The following is a 16,544-nucleotide window of genomic DNA, read 5'->3' as shown; positions in this document are numbered from 1 at the left end:
GTTATTAATAATAGCGACAGGTTGATCGCCTATCGCCTAGAAGAAGAATCCCAAGTTTATAAGCGTTTCCCTTAGTTGCCTTTTACGACATACATGGGAACGAGATGAGTGGTCCTATTCTTTTGATTGGTGCCGGGAACAACAACTTCAGTCACATTTAATAAAAATCACTGCATTTGCCCGTGCACTAAAAAAACGAGCAAATTCAACGGATTAGAAGCCGTATGAGGGACGACCAACTAAAATATTTTATAAATACAAATCGAATTCTGCATTCTTTTGAAACCAAAAAAAGTATTTTAAACCTGACATTTTAACCGTAATTGCTATAAATGCTTACAATACCACGCAAATCGAAATTCTCGACTACGCTACCCACGCGGGTACATCTGACCGCAGGGTTGTATAGGGTTAAAATGCTTTCCATGTTTGACCCATCGCTGTCACCTGCCCCGGGCCGGTTTTAACCGCTTTTAACCGGTTTTCTATACGACCAAAATACTCTGGTTAAATGAAATATGATTGCAGGGTAAGGGAAATTGAGAAATTTTGTCTTGAAACGTTTTCCACGTTTTCATAATAGCATACTATGCATGGCATGGCTTCGCAGAACATGGTCTGCTTAAGATACTTACAGTATAGATACTTTATATACAATAAAAATCAAGTGACCTGATAAGAAAAGAAGATATACTGACGGGAATGGAATAAATAGTTTGGTTATAAAACGAGAAAGAATAAAAGCAGAAAAACTCTTCTTTTTTCACTCTTAAGCCCAGTCACTTCTTGACTTCTCTGGATAGGAGCCCAGGGTGCGTCTTTTGATCATAATCTTGGATTGGGTATATAATCAGGTTTTTACGCAAAGTCTCCTGTGATTGACTGATTGATTGATTGATGACTCCCATCTGGTCTTTGCACCATTTCAAAGGTACCTAACCTATCTTTGAGCATGATGAAGGCTGCATTAGATTAAAACGGCTATTTCTCTAATATAAGCAGGTTACCTGAGCTAAATTAAGGCGAGTGTAAATGAAAATGTCAAAAGTTGTCGGCCTATAGCGTAAAAGAAGAATCCCAAGATTATATGTGTTTACAAGTACAAATCTTTTCGCTTCATAATTTTAGTCTGGATTTATGGTTCTAGCACACCTTAGTCAGATGCTTCGTGAGTTATGTGTAAATGCTTATTGCTCCACACATACATAATACAATTTGCAGCAAGTGTCGCGTGCTTACGTGTCATGGACGGTATAATCATAAAAATATTGCTAATGTGCTTTTAAAGTTGCTATAAAATTACTGTCATTATGCAAACGCTAAACCCTACGCTAGTTAATTAGTGTGCTTTTGTTATTTAAAGTTATTTAAATTAAAATTATCATAAAATATAATCTTGTCATCTATGATTATGACATCAGTTAGGGTATTATTGTAGGTGTCTCTGATTTTAATGAAAAATTTTCTATTTTAAATAGATTATACTGTTTACCCGAAATCGACAAGCTTGCATGATGAGAGTTATGAATTTGGATGAAGCGAAAGAAGTATGCAGGGATCGTGACAAGTGGAAAGATGTAGTCTTTGCCTTTCTCTCTTGGAAAGAGGCTTGATTTTATGTATGTTTGTAATTATTGTCATTATTTGAATCTCAATTGTATCATTAGGCCTAACAGCTGAACTTGGCTTATTGGTCTTTTCTACACTGTTGGCTCTGTCTCGCTAGGGATATAGACGTTATTATATGTATATATGTTATTATTTAGCTTTGGTATTTAATTTTGTCAAGTAACAGTTTAAAGCATCTTCAAAACGAAAAGAGGAAAGATAAGAGAAAGCAGATCCTAGGCCTCAAAGCAAAGCGGCGGAGGCTGTAATGAAAAAGGAGACGAAGGTTTATACCTACCTTTAATAAGTGAATTCGTATGTAAGGCAATCCAAGACTTGCCTATTTAAGACATACAGTAGGTAAAAATATAACTTTAATGGCATTTACTTACCTACTTATTTCATGCCATTAAGATCTTGATAATTTTCAACCGATTTCTCAACCGAAAGAAGTGATTCAGTAGCGATAAGAGCAACTTACCTCATTGGGTGGTCATGGTTAGCCTTCGGGAACTTTAATTAATGTCAAAAGTTAGTATCACTTTGCTTTGAAAAATGTGTGGGCCGTAAATCCAATATTTATTGTTAGCTCTGTTAGAAGGAAGATTATTTAAAAAGGTTAAGTTTAGTTCAATGTATAAAAATTATAGTACCTAGTGTGTTTTTTCTGTCATTAGGTATATACATACATATGTTTATTGGTGAAAAGTACCTATCTTTAATTGAAATGTTATAAAGAAATTAAATATATTAAGTAAAATAATAAAAAAAACCTTGCTAAAACAATAATATGAGTATTATGACACACAAACTTAAAGGAGTCATCCATTGCGACTAATTTTATTTATCGCCCGCACCCTAACACATTTATTACCGCGAAACAGCCGGCCCAATAAAACCACTGAATCAAAGAGAAAAAGTGCTCTCCGCTCTATAAATATTTTATTTCGGATAGTGAGAAATAGGGGTCGCATATTGCAAAGCGTTTGTAGGAATTTAACACTTAATTTTTTTTTTAAATTAGAAACGTGTACATTTTTACTGAAAAGAGGTAGAGGTCGCCCGCATTTGATCTGGTGACACAACGTAAAAAGAAACCGAGAAAGCCCAATGGCCAGATCAGGACAGTCACAACCTAGGACAAAATAAACTGACGCAAATTAGCGAGGACTTCCGACCTCTATACTATTTCCAAACTATATGATTTTTATACATCTTCACACCGAAAACTTACAAATACCTGAGATATTTTTCAGTTTTCACAAGTACAAACCAGAATTTTCAAATATTAACGTATCAGGATTTGCTGATTCGTGTTATTCACGCGAGGTTTCCGTTCGTTTCAAATACCAACCGTCTGCTTCTTATATCTACTGCACATATAAAAATAGGGATGCAAATAAAAGTTGATGTGAGGCGGAAATGATAAGACGTGAAAAACGGGCGGGATATTTACTCTTTTTGGCAACAGACATTGCATGACATCATGTTATAGACTGACAGGAAAATCCTCCCCAACCGTGACTCATGGGCACCCCACATTGAGCGCTCGAGAACTTTTACTAATGCGTACTAGTCAAATGGACTCTAGAGGCTTTAGTCATCCAATAATGAACCCTACACACTTAGAATAAAAGCCAAAATATAATGATTTATGATATTATATAAATAACAAGATAGGTGGCTACTCATGCATATGTAGATTGGGACTTAGGTCATAGAATAAAATACCTACTTGATAGTTTTATTGGCCACGCCATTTCGAGTTTGGGGATAGAATTACAGTGTGGGTATCAATTAAGGTTTAAGCCCTTTCGTATGCAAAACCGATGCATTGCTTTTGAATGGAGCGTAAATATTTAAACAGAAAGGGGAAGTAATCTCGTAGGTATTAAATGGACATTGAAGTGAGAAAGCCTTATATATCGCTATAAGTTCGGAATTATTTGATTTTAAAAGTTGTCACACTATACATTATTACAAAACTTCAAGTTTGCCTTATAAATAATTTTGCGTATTTTATTGGTGTTACCATTTAATGTTCGTAATTAATTAATTTCCCTTAGCCGCTTATTGACATTCAAAAACAAAAGTTCATTCACTCAAATATTATTTTACCCGAACTTATTTGTTAACATTATGCCCAAGTCATCAAGCTTTTATTGCTCCCTATGATTTACACAGCGTTGTTCCACACAATACGCATCCGTTCTGATAAATACGGCTCGTCTGAGTTCGCCGATAATTAGTGGCGCGTGTGCAAATTTAATAACTCGTGTGGCCAACGGCCTAAGTTTACATGTCACGGAAAGACGACGCGAAGTGGACGGGATGGCTAAAAATCTCGAATGAATGAGTTTGAGAGTTTCACTAAGTATTGTTTGTTCTGATTATTGTTGTTCCGGTAAAAATTAAATAAATCGATTATATGAAATTCAGATAATACCCAACACACAGACATATATCTCAATAAGATTATATTTTTTCCGTAAAGTAGAGCCACAAAACTTTTATAGATAAATTTATATCTAATAAACCATTTTTAGTTTAAACTAAGAATTTTTTATAAAACATAAATGTACCTATGGCTAACTCCTTGTAATACTCAATCAAACTGTGTTGTGTTCTAAGTGCATCCGAGCAGTTTGTCTCAACATTTATGTTTTTCTATGTCTATTTATTCCCACTACCACTAACCGCCAGACTCTTGACAAAGTAACAAAAAGGACGCACGCTAAAAGCATTTGCAGTCAATAAAAAACATATAAAACAAGTTTTCGTCTGGCGCTGTTTGAACGACATCTCCATACGTTACACGTTAATTACTAGATTACTAAAATAGAACAATCGTTGTATGCAATATGACCGCCCACAGTACCGTTAACATGCATTGTAAGTTGTTTTTTTTTTTAAGTATGAATCTTTTCATTCATTTAATTCTTATTTATAAAATAGATATTCTTAAAATAGAAATAACTAGCAGGATTGTTATACTACCACATCATATTGTCACATTTGTTTTAGAAAAATTTAACTTTATCCTTTACGGGTTAGACAGAGACAACAATCTCAAAAATACAGAACAGGTAGGTTAATGATGACATTAAGATTCAGATAATATAATCAAAAGATAACAATTTCATCAAATTGGTTTATGAATCAGGTTAATGATATAGTTATTGTGAATGTCTAACATCTGGCTTAATAAGCAATTTAAAATGTCAAAATAAGCTTATGGAGAATTACACAAAGACATAAATCAAGACAAGAAGAATTTTAAGGGAACTTTTCTTCCAAGCACAAGTCTGAGTAAAGCTCTAATAAAAAAGTGTAAAAAATTATTGTCAAAAAAATTGTTCATGTATCAATTTTTTTTAAATATCCACTGATGAAACATGGGTTCAACATACAGAACTGTTTCATCTGTATCCAATAAAAACAGAACGGATCCCGCGATGTGTAAACGTATTTTCGTATCGTATTTGCTTACCGCTGCCGCTCGTCAATCACGCGCCGAAGCTGACTGTGCATTTCAATTTAAGGTCGGTAATATATCGCGCTATGAGCTATACAATATGCTACAAAAAGTAAAAAAGAAAACAAGAATAAATAGATACACCAATATTTTTGACTTGTCAGGCAAACGTATAATCTGAAGCGTAAACGATATAAGTTGGTATTTAACAGTTTTCTATTACATTGGGTCAAGATTGACAGTTATTCTTTTATTGATATCGACTTTTGTCTTAAAAACACGGTGACACGGTTTTTATTTAAATAAAAACATTTTGATACTTATGTATTTTTGGATTAAATTGACAAAGCCAATACAATAAGTTAAGAAAGTAATTAAGACGTCAAATTGTTAGTTCTGTATCTAAAAGAAATTTTCTTCTCAAAACTTGAAGCAGTAACGTCGCGCGATGCATTGTATTATCGTTTTCACTGGAACTAAAGCCTCATTCACGAGGCTACCGAAATTAAGACTAACGATTTCCCAGCCTTAATGTGCCTGTTTTAATTTTAATTTGGAAACTGATTCGCCTTAACGACGCACATTGGTAGTTAAAATGTGGACGAACATTCGGCTGCTGACTGATAAATTACAGTTGCAGAAAAGTTAAAGTAATGTACCAATAACCGTATTTCACCTTTAGGTGATGGTTGGTAAAATACGTCAATATTTACCTCAACATAATATTTATGGAAATAAAAAGTTGCTGTTCGATTTTCTCGATAATTTGAGAAATATTTTGTTGAGATCAAACTTAAGAATTAGTATAATTACTACTTTTATAAAATTTTCTACTTACTATACTTGTATTGTATTGACTTTCTTGTAAATGTTTGCTTAAAGATTTCACTTACCACCTGAAACAAAGAAAATAATATTTAATAAATTCAGACATGTAGGTATACTTCAGTAATTGTTGGAATAATTTGAATCACAATGCCACTACTAAGCAATACAGTTAAACGTGGCCTTTCAGTTTTTTCAAGACTAGTTCTGTGTACCCCGAAAGGTATATAGATGGGATTATATGTAGTGCCGTGTGGTTTCCGGCACCAATACAAAAAAGAATAGAACCACTCCATATCTTTCCCATGGATGTCGTAAAAGGCAACTAAGGGATAGGCTTACACACTTGGGATTCTTTTTTAGGCGATGGGCTAGCAACCTGTCACTATTTGAATCTCAATTCTATCATGAAGCCAAATAGCTGAACGTGGCCATTCAGTCTTTTTAAGACTGTTGGCTCTGTCTACCCCGCAAGGGATATAGACGTGACCATATGTATGTATGTATTATATGTACATATGTATGTGTGTATGTAGGAATACTTCATTCAGCTTTCTCACTACAAAACAACGAAAGAATCGTCATAATTCCCCGGATTTCCGAACAACTGGCAAATTGCTGTACTTGGCTTATAATTATTTTTGCGTGTATCAAGAAAACACCCAAGCTGTTATTGACATGTGTGAACGAAAATGGCACCGTACGAACATGTGTTTTTTTATCTCTGAAGTATCTCTAAGAATATTATTAATGCGAAACTTTATTTATTTGTTTGCTTGTTTTCTCTTCACGCACTATCTACTAAACCAATCTTCTTGAAATTTGCGTACGTTAAGATTCTGGAGAAGGACATAAAGTATCTTCCATTCCAGTTAAAACTTAAGTTCCCATGGAATAAGCGAAAAACCTGTACGAGTATACTTTTGTAGGTGGCGCACGTGAGAAAAGATATGTCTAAATTATGAAACGGAACTATGAAAAGTATGAAACCATTGTGTTTTCCTCAAACGAAGCTGCGGGCATAATTACGTAAAATACAATACTGTAGTGATTTTAGGTTATAACCATAGCATTAAAATGATCAGTATTACAGTGTCTAAATGATTTCAGTCAGGTGCAGTGCGGCATAATTCTGTAGGTTAGTTCGTTAAATTATTCGTTACCTTGTGTAAATCCCTTTTATGATTCCGCGCCATTTTCCTAGCAACTAAAACCGTCATCTGAGTTGAGAGACAGCACGTTAAAATGTACAAAGCATTGCCGGCGGGAAATTTTAAAAACTCGTTCTATTTTTGCTGATTTTATAAATGGAATCCCTAAATAGATTTCTTTTATTCAGTATGCCGGATTGCATTTATTTTTTTGTTATTGCGGCCAGTGTTTACTTTACCGCAAAACGAATATATTCAAACATGTTTTTATTGTGTTACATACCTACCTACATACTTTTTTACATTACACAATATAAATTCTGTTATTATTTATGCAATCTTTATTAATTCAGTTTAAATATTTATATTTGAAAGTATTTTGAGTCCGTCCCCTGAACAAAACCGGTAACAATGTAGGAATTTATAAGACACAAACTAGGTATATATTACCTCTTTATCCCTTACGTGGTAGACAGAGTCATATCTCAAAAAGTCTCAAAACTTACGTTGGCCAAGAAAGATGGCTAACTGATTTAATTCCATCAATTAAATATAAATTACGTTTCATCATAATTATCAATCCCTCACAATAAGTATAATATAATAACAACATTTTAAAATTCACATGTAACAAACATAATACACCTAACACCACAGAGAGATTTCACAATGGAACTAGGAGCGACGCAAAATAGAAAGGAGAATGGGCAGGTTACAAGTGGCTGTTATCAAATAAATCGGTCACTTAGACCCGCCGGGAACGAGAAATTCCGGCATCGCAATACGTACTGTAAGTTATGGGGAACATATGATTTATGTACAAAAATCCCATACCAAAATATAAGTAACATTCAATATTTTAATAACAAAGTGCGACGGTGGTCTAATCGTTAAAGTGCCCGTTTAAAATGCGCGATTCGTATCGAGGCACAGGTTCAAATCCTACATCGGGCATGTACCAATGATTCTTTTCTTAGTTAGTTCGTTAGTTCTCATACTTTACATAGATTAGTTTTAATGCTACCGATGCTTCCACGCCGAACGAAACCTTAGTGATGATACACATCCAGGCATCTGCAATAACCATGTATCAAAGGTTTATCTGTAAAGGTTGCGGTGGTTAGACGGGACTTGACAGGAGTTGTTTCGTGTAAAAACTTGTCTTACCCAATTCCGAACCACAGTTCTAAAGCATCTCAGGCTCCTCTCCAGAGAGGTGAGGATGCAACCGGGATTCACGTCAAAATGATGACATATTAAATCAATTCCTTTATCCAGTGGCTAGTTTCAGACATCTTCCTTCTTCCTACGACTTCTGCGTAGTACTTTTGCTTTATCTTAATGTAGATCAATCATTTCAAATATGTTCGTCATCCTCATTTTAAATGTTACAATCACAATAAAGCACTTTTTCTCTTTCTCTTATGCAATTCCCAAAAGGTTGCCTGAAATTGATTGCATATTACGATAAGGCAGCGTTTTGTGCATTTTGTAATGAAAATTTTCTTCAACAACTAAAGATTTTCTGCATAGAAGTACATATTTATTTTTACAAGGTTTTACTTTTATGAAATAAATCCAAATTGTAAGATACCAATGAATTCAATTCCACCCTGTATGTTTATAGCCAAAGAAATCCTTTCCTTTTTATGAACGTGATATTAATTTCTTGTTCGATATCAAGGCGAATACCTCGTGAAATATATCTCCGAAATCGCTGCCGAATAAAAAAGTTCTCGTTAGCTGGCAGGCGTTTCATTTCCGCCTTTTGGATAAAGTTCGGCCCATTGGTTCAGCTTTATAAATTTCTTAGCATATTATCTGCTTTCTGAAAAAATATTTCATGGAATCTACACAAATAAGCTACTGTAATGGCTTTAATTGTACGGGTTATTCAAGAGAGTGGAAGAAAAAGTTACAGTAGAGAAAATAAGTGAAGGGTAGTGAAATATTGTCCGCCTTATTAAGACGGAATAAAATTGAAAGTAACTTTAGTAACATCTCAGATGCCTTTACGTGGCCTTAAGTATCTGACACTAGTTTCGGCTTCTTACAAACTCAATAAAAAAAAGGATGTAACGCTCAACATGAGTGAGTACATGCTGTTTTTTTATCATCGTAATTTTTGACATAAAAGTATACTTTCAAGCATCACAATCGTCCATAGATTTGTGAAATACACACAAAAGATACATTATAATAATAATAACGTGTATCGCTCGAGCTTCCCCTACCAAGCAACCCCTTAGCTTCAAACGATGACATTCGCGAAATACGAAATGACAGACGAAAGCGGCTTCGCAGCGTGTCAATCGAATTTTACTTATTCACAGAAATATCTTTTTTTGCCATGGTAGAGGCGGATAGCGGATTTCTTTAATTCATGTTTCAATAATTATTGAAACAAACTATTCAAGGTCAAAGTCAATTCAGGGTTAGTTAGTTATTTCTTCTTAAGAGTTTAATCCGAGGTAACAGATCTAATCAAATATTTTCTATCTGTCAATAATAGGACAGATCACATATTTTACAAGAAGTACTATTACTAAGTTCTTATTTAAATTCACCATTCTATGTTTAAGAACAAAATCGGTTATAACAAAAATCTCTTGTTTTTCCAATCTCCATAGTGATCAATAAGGTCATTGTGGTATATCGGTCGCATAATAATGTGATTACGCAATGCATTATTGTTATTGCTTGGAGAGAAGCCACAACCCTTATTATCCATTTGACTTTGGCTCCATCCGCGGTTTGTTTATCATCCAGTGAATAATTACTACGCGAAAGTATGCCACTCTTATTTTTTGTATATTTATTGTGAAGTTCTTGTGTAATAATATTTCAGTCTATCAAAGTTATATTTACTTTTTTTATTATAATGATACTTTAAATTGAATGAACGTATGTCAAAGGTTTGCGTTATAGGCTAACTGGCAGGAAATAGCCGAAATTACTCAACTTAGAAAATAAAGCACGTATGTTTCTGGGGCGTTTTTGATGAGACACCAATAGAAAAAATAAACTATTTTATGTTAAATATCATAAAGTAGGCCCTGTTATGTCTGACTAACCTATTTCAGGATTAATGGACCAGGGCTCTACAGATGAACCCCGGGCTCGTTTCCAGAGAGGTTAGAATGTAACCAAACTAACGCCCGCCTGTAGCATGGCACGCACAACCCCGTTATTATCGCGCGAAAAACTATAGCTTTTTCACTTTTTATTATGACATGAAAAGGGACGGCGATAGATTTATGCGCGATAGAAACGGCATCATGCTGCAGGGGCAGGAGAATGTAAATAAAAAAAATAATATCTACTTTAGAGTTTTAAATATCTGCATACATACATAAAATCACGCCTCTTTCCCGGAGGGGTAGGCAGAGACTACCTCTTTCCACTTGCCACGATCTCTGCATACTTCCTTCGCTTCATCTACATTCATAACATCATTTTAAATATCTCTCAGCTTTTAACTTGTACCATCGCCGATGTCTTGGGTTGATATGACGGCTTTTATCAGGTATTGTTTGTTTAAGATTGATGGCGGGTTGGAACAGATTGGAGGCAGTGAACGCACAGTGCCTTGTTTTATACCTAGACATATCATCATGCTTACTATCACAATAGGTATAAAAATGTGTTAAAAGTCCGTCTCATTTTGTTTCTAAGGCAGAGTCTTAAAACTGCTTTATTACATCTTTAATAGTAGATTTAAACTTTATAAAATAGAATTTTCCCAAAAAGAAGAAAATACGTAAAAAACGAAGATAAAAGGTCATCCTGGCTACACATTCAAATATAACATGTAACAGTAACATAATTCTAGGTAGCTTATATATTTTTTTGAAAATATCGAGTTTAACATACTCGTTAAACTCGATATTTACTTTACACATACATTTACTTATTTGTTAATATGACCATACCAACATAAAAGCTGAATAATTAAATGAAGTCTACATATTTTCCTCGGACCGTTCGAAAATCTAAACGCATTTTGTAATGTAATGGATGTTTCATTTAAATAAACATGTTACCTTCGTATAATCTCACATCATGCTTCAATTACTAAATATCAGTTCAATCAAATATGCGAATCCAAGTACAGAATACATTTGTGAATACAACCCTACAATTTTCCCCCAGTGAGCTATAGAAACTACCAGAATTGACGGATTGATAAGGGTTAAGAACATTTAGATATGAATGTTGAATGAGTTCATTTGTTATGAGCCATTATGCACATTTTAATTTTGAAATACGAAGAGAGAAATATTTTTAAAGACGTCTTTATGAAAATGTATGAATGGATTTTTGGTTCATTGTGTTTCGGGAATGAACTATTTAATTTGTATGCATTCTCGTTAAATAGAGGTTGAACATTTTGATTACTTCTGGAACACTTCGATTATTTTTGAATAAACAGAAAAAATAACTGTAGGTAAAGAATGCGAGAGAAATAAAATATTTATATATACATCTAAAATAGGTAGCAGTGATTACATCTTTCCATTTACCATGATCACTGCGATCTTTCGCTTCATCCAGACTATAACACTTAATGCAAGCTGGTCGGTTTTGGGTACTCTTAATCTGACCTTTCGCCAGGACGTCCCTGATTTGATCTAGGATATTTATGCTATCAAAAGTAGTTATCATAAAGATTTGTGCCGCCTAAAAAAGTATACAGGTTTTTCGCAAATTCCACGGGAACTGTATCTTTGTCTAACTATCTCTTTGACTCTAAATATATATACGCAAAATTTCAAGATGATTGGTTTAGTTGTTAAAGCAGGAAGAAACTCAAAACAAACAAACTTACTTTTTGGATTTATAATATTAGTAAGGATTCCACACTGGGCCCTAGGTATATGTCCTATCCAAGTTTTTACCATAAATGTAGGCGATTGCAACTTTAGCGTTTCACTATTGCATCCACAGTTGTTTCGATTTCACTCAACATTTGATGATTTTGGCTTAGAGCTGATCTCTGTAACAGATGTCAAATGCATACAATTTTTGGTCTGTCCTTTTCGCACCTTCGTCATTGTTATCGCTTCATCTCACTGACACAGAGAACAAGTTAAATTTTAAGACCTTATCAAGAGCGTAACTCCTATCAGGTTCCCTACATAAAATCAAGACTAGTTTTCCTGGAATCACGAGAAGAGAAGCCGAGAAAAAGTCTAAATAAAAAAGGAGGTTAAATATTCTTTCAGACAAGCAAAGCTTGGCATGATGACGTCATAACTGCAGTCCCTCGCAATGCTAACGAGCGAGTACTAATTGCGACACTACTTGCAAACCCCTATTTACTGTGCTGTTAGTTTAACCCCCTTTAAGAAAAAACCGGTCAAGTGCGAGTTGGACTCGCGGACGGAGGTTTTTTAACATCCTTCTCTTTGTTTTTTTTTTACATACTTATTACGCCCATGTCTGTAGAATACCTACTGACTCCTCATTTCATCAACCATCTGTTTCTATCGGCTGCGATCCATCGCTTGGTGCAGCGCGGCGCTGATCAGTGTTTCCAACCTCTCAGAGATCTGATCCGACTACCGCTTTGGACTACAGTCTCTAGGTGTTATTTCCTCTACTTTTCCCGTCACCATTCTTAATGTGATTAATAAAAATATCCAAGTTAACTTACAAATGTGGATGAAGCGAAAGAATCATTCAGGGATCGTGGCAGGAGACGTGATTTTATGTAAGTAAATTAAAACTTGTATTCCAAAAATGTACGCTACAATAATAACCAATAACTGCTCTACAATGATGAGCACCCAGCACTGCCTGCAGGCATTCCAGGTCACCTGTCATCTCGTAATCAAATGACCTAAATTGCGCCTGTGTGGTTCTAATCGCATTGTGCCGGGTTTACTCATAATTGCTTGGCAATTGTTTGAAACGCGTTATAAACATATAACATATTAGCTTTTACCTGAAGTAAAAAACTACGGTCCAGCGGACTATGTCTACTTAGTAAAAGGCCTGTGTCCGCCAAAACGCTCTTTTTAGTCCATGTAGTAGTAGAAAGTACATATGTTAAATTTTGTTTCTTTACTAGTTTACGACAGAAACTCCACTCATGTTCATACGCATAATCACGTCTATATCCCTTGCGGGGTAGACAGAGCCAACGATCTTGTGAAGAGGGCACGGCCACGTTCAGCTGTATGGCTTAATGATGGAATTGATTTTCAAATAGTGTCAGGCTAGCTTAGCATCTACTCAAATCGACCAGTCACGAAATCCGCAGGAATTTTAGAAATCTTTTAGTTCATTCTAATAAGTAAATCAGTTAGTCCTTATCAAATATATAGATAAAAGATAGATAAGGAAGTTTCATGCATCAATTACTATATATTTATCTTACAAATTATTAAGTACATGTATTTGCCACATGTGACAACTACCAAAACAAATATATGGTCATTAATTATAACACATGTATCATTAGGTATCTATCATCGGTACATTGCTAGTCTGTCTGTTTGTACAACTAGGTAATTAATGCGGAATCTTGTTCAAACAAGTGTCCTTCAGGCGACTGGCCTTTTGACCTTTCTAGGCTTCAGTACTAGTTGGTTCACAGAACTCGAAAAAATAACGGTAAAATTTTATGATTATACCACGACAGAAATAAGGCATGGATATTTTAAAAGAATTTTACAATTAGTTTTGAAATTTGAACTTCACGTGATCTTTTAGTTATGGCATGAACATCGATAGTGTTAACATCAATGGTGAATGTATCATCACTACACATAATAAAGTCCCCTTATTTCTGCTGTTTACATGTATGTGTGAATTTCGGAAAAAGGAGAACGGATTTTTGAAATTTGATTCCATTTTTGAAATTTGAAAAGTGGGTTTTCTAAGGAAGATTTATATCTATAAATGCTGTCCGGGGGCGAGCTATTAAGTATTTTTTTAATAAAGAGTAAGTATAAAAAAATAAAAAATCCAAGCCATCCACCAGATATATGTATGCGAGCATTGCAACAATATAATATTTGCATTGAAATTATTAATTTTATGCCTATTCAATTTTTTTCAATGCAGACACTGTATACCTATATTTGTAACCCGGTAAAATGACTGCAGTGCAGTTTGTTCCGTCGCTTCTCCTACCCGTGCTTTGGAAGTGGTAGCAGATAAAATTAGACTTAAGTTATGTTGACGTCAGTAAGTGATACCTTCTATCCAATTTTGAATATAAATATATTTTATTCTAATAAAAAAGATCACAAACGGTTTAGGTCATTGTATCCTCATTCGTAGTAAGTTTTTCAGTCATGACCGAATACAACAAAATGCGAAATTGCTCAATACAGAATGTTGCTTAGATGATAATGGATGCAAAGGTACACAATTTTCGTATAACCCAAATGTATTAGTAACAACTGCTATTTTAGGAATCAGAGAATGTATTTTTAATGAGTTCCCGACTCATAGTCGAGTTTTTGACCTACAAAAGAAAAGTTAGCGCGGTGCACTTAGATGTAGCTTCTGACAAGAAACTACGCGATGGAATAAGAAAAAGTGTTTGCGGAGAAAGCTTGGAAGAAAGCTTATGTTTAAAACATACACACAGACTGAAGTAGATTTCAAAATTAAATTATTACATGTTACTATAACTTTTGAAATGTTTACAATTTTCTCTTCTTTTTATAAACAAGTATATTATTAATTTATTTAATTTATAAATCTTTTATCATGCAAACCGCTGTGATTTGGAATTCTCTCCGCGCATCTATCTCTCTTCCCCGATACATATAACTTGGGGATTTTCAAGGCAAGAGTGAATAAGCACTATTTGAGTTTGCGTGCACCACCTTAGGCCTCACCTTCTTCAATCTTGTTTACCACCAAAAAGATTAAGGTAAAACTTTTCAAATTTAAAAAAAAAATAATAGGCCTTAGTACAAAAAAATTATGTGATATTTGCCATGTGTAAACTTACGGTTCTGCGTAAACTTTCGGATATTAATAACAGATATTCTCAGACATCATTATTTTATCACGAAGTTAACTTATTCAGTAAAAACTTAATCGATTCAGTTATAACATTATCAAGACGATACTACAAATCACTTATAGCTGCACTGAACATAATAAAACTTTATCTATTTAAGGGAGCAATGAAGAAATGTCTGTCCCCTCAGTGCTCAGAGTTGGTGCTAGGCGAGGCAATAAAAACCATATCTCCAAATGACTAAAAAGGAAATGGAGCTAAGTATTTAGAGGGGAGATCATGATCAGTCGATATCGATAACATTTCCCATAACGCTTGTATATCATAACAACCCAATAAGAGTGTCCCACCCCTAGAAAGGGTTTATTCCACTTTGTCCTCTTAGGTGTTTTAACACTGGTGAACAAAATAACTTCAATAAAGAAACATATAACAAGAAAGTCCTCCATTTATTTCTGGTGATCCTGATCAAGGCCACATAGACAAATAGAGGACATTTTCACCTTGAATTCAGATTAACAGTTTTAAGCAAGGGCGACAATTTACATACATACATGCCTTATTCCCGTTTTTGTAGGCGATTTTGTAGGCGATAAAAGAAAAAAAATATTCCACGGTAAAAAATGTCCTCTTATATTTAAAAACTTATTATTGAATCCTTTGCTCCGACTAAATTAATTTGATGTTAACCACGGTGATATTATTTCAAAATGAAATGTGATATCACCTGCACATAGTGGAATTAACTCCTAAAAATACCAAATCGTGTCCAAAATAGACACAGTCGGAGGTACGCCAAAGCGTGTTCGCAGCAGTAACAGTAAATTTGGGGTGTAATTTAAACACTTATTGTCAGTGAACAGCCCTAATGGCCGAGGCGTGATAGAATGGCCCGACCATTGTCATTACGAACACATAAAAGTAAATATGGAAGTTTTCAGAGAAAACAGTAATTAGGTACACAATGGGTAAAGGTATGTAATTATATTAATGTAATATCCGGCCGCTGTGTCATTGGAAGAAAGGATTGTTGTTACTTAACAAAACTCTGTATAATCATAAAAATATAAAAACCTGTTTTTAAATCAGTTCATTTGTATTCATTGCTATCTGTTGCGACCGATACCAGCTGGTTACAAATGTTAGTTTGAAATTTTTATTTTATTTTTAATTTGATTGTTTACGAATTATTTACTTATTATATATGTAATTTTAGTTAATCCGTCCAATTGGGTCTTTGGATATTAGTTGGTAAATGAGTTTGATTTTATACCTATGTATTACAAGTTTATTGGTATTCTAAAGATAATAAAATTATTGTCTTATATGGAATGTATATAGCACATAGAACTGAAGTCTTACATCTCGATTAACCATTCAGTGTTACAAAGAATGACACAACAAAAAATATACAACAAAAACAATACGATGATCAAATTAAGGACGTCCTGGTAAAGGGTCAGGTCAAAAGTACCCGAAACCGCCGAGCTTGTATGAAGAG

The sequence above is a fragment of the Amyelois transitella genome, chromosome 7, assembly GCF_032362555.1.
Source record: "Amyelois transitella isolate CPQ chromosome 7, ilAmyTran1.1, whole genome shotgun sequence".
NCBI classification, from domain to species: Eukaryota; Metazoa; Arthropoda; class Insecta; order Lepidoptera; family Pyralidae; genus Amyelois; species Amyelois transitella.
Note: the sequence above shows the minus strand (reverse complement) of the source record.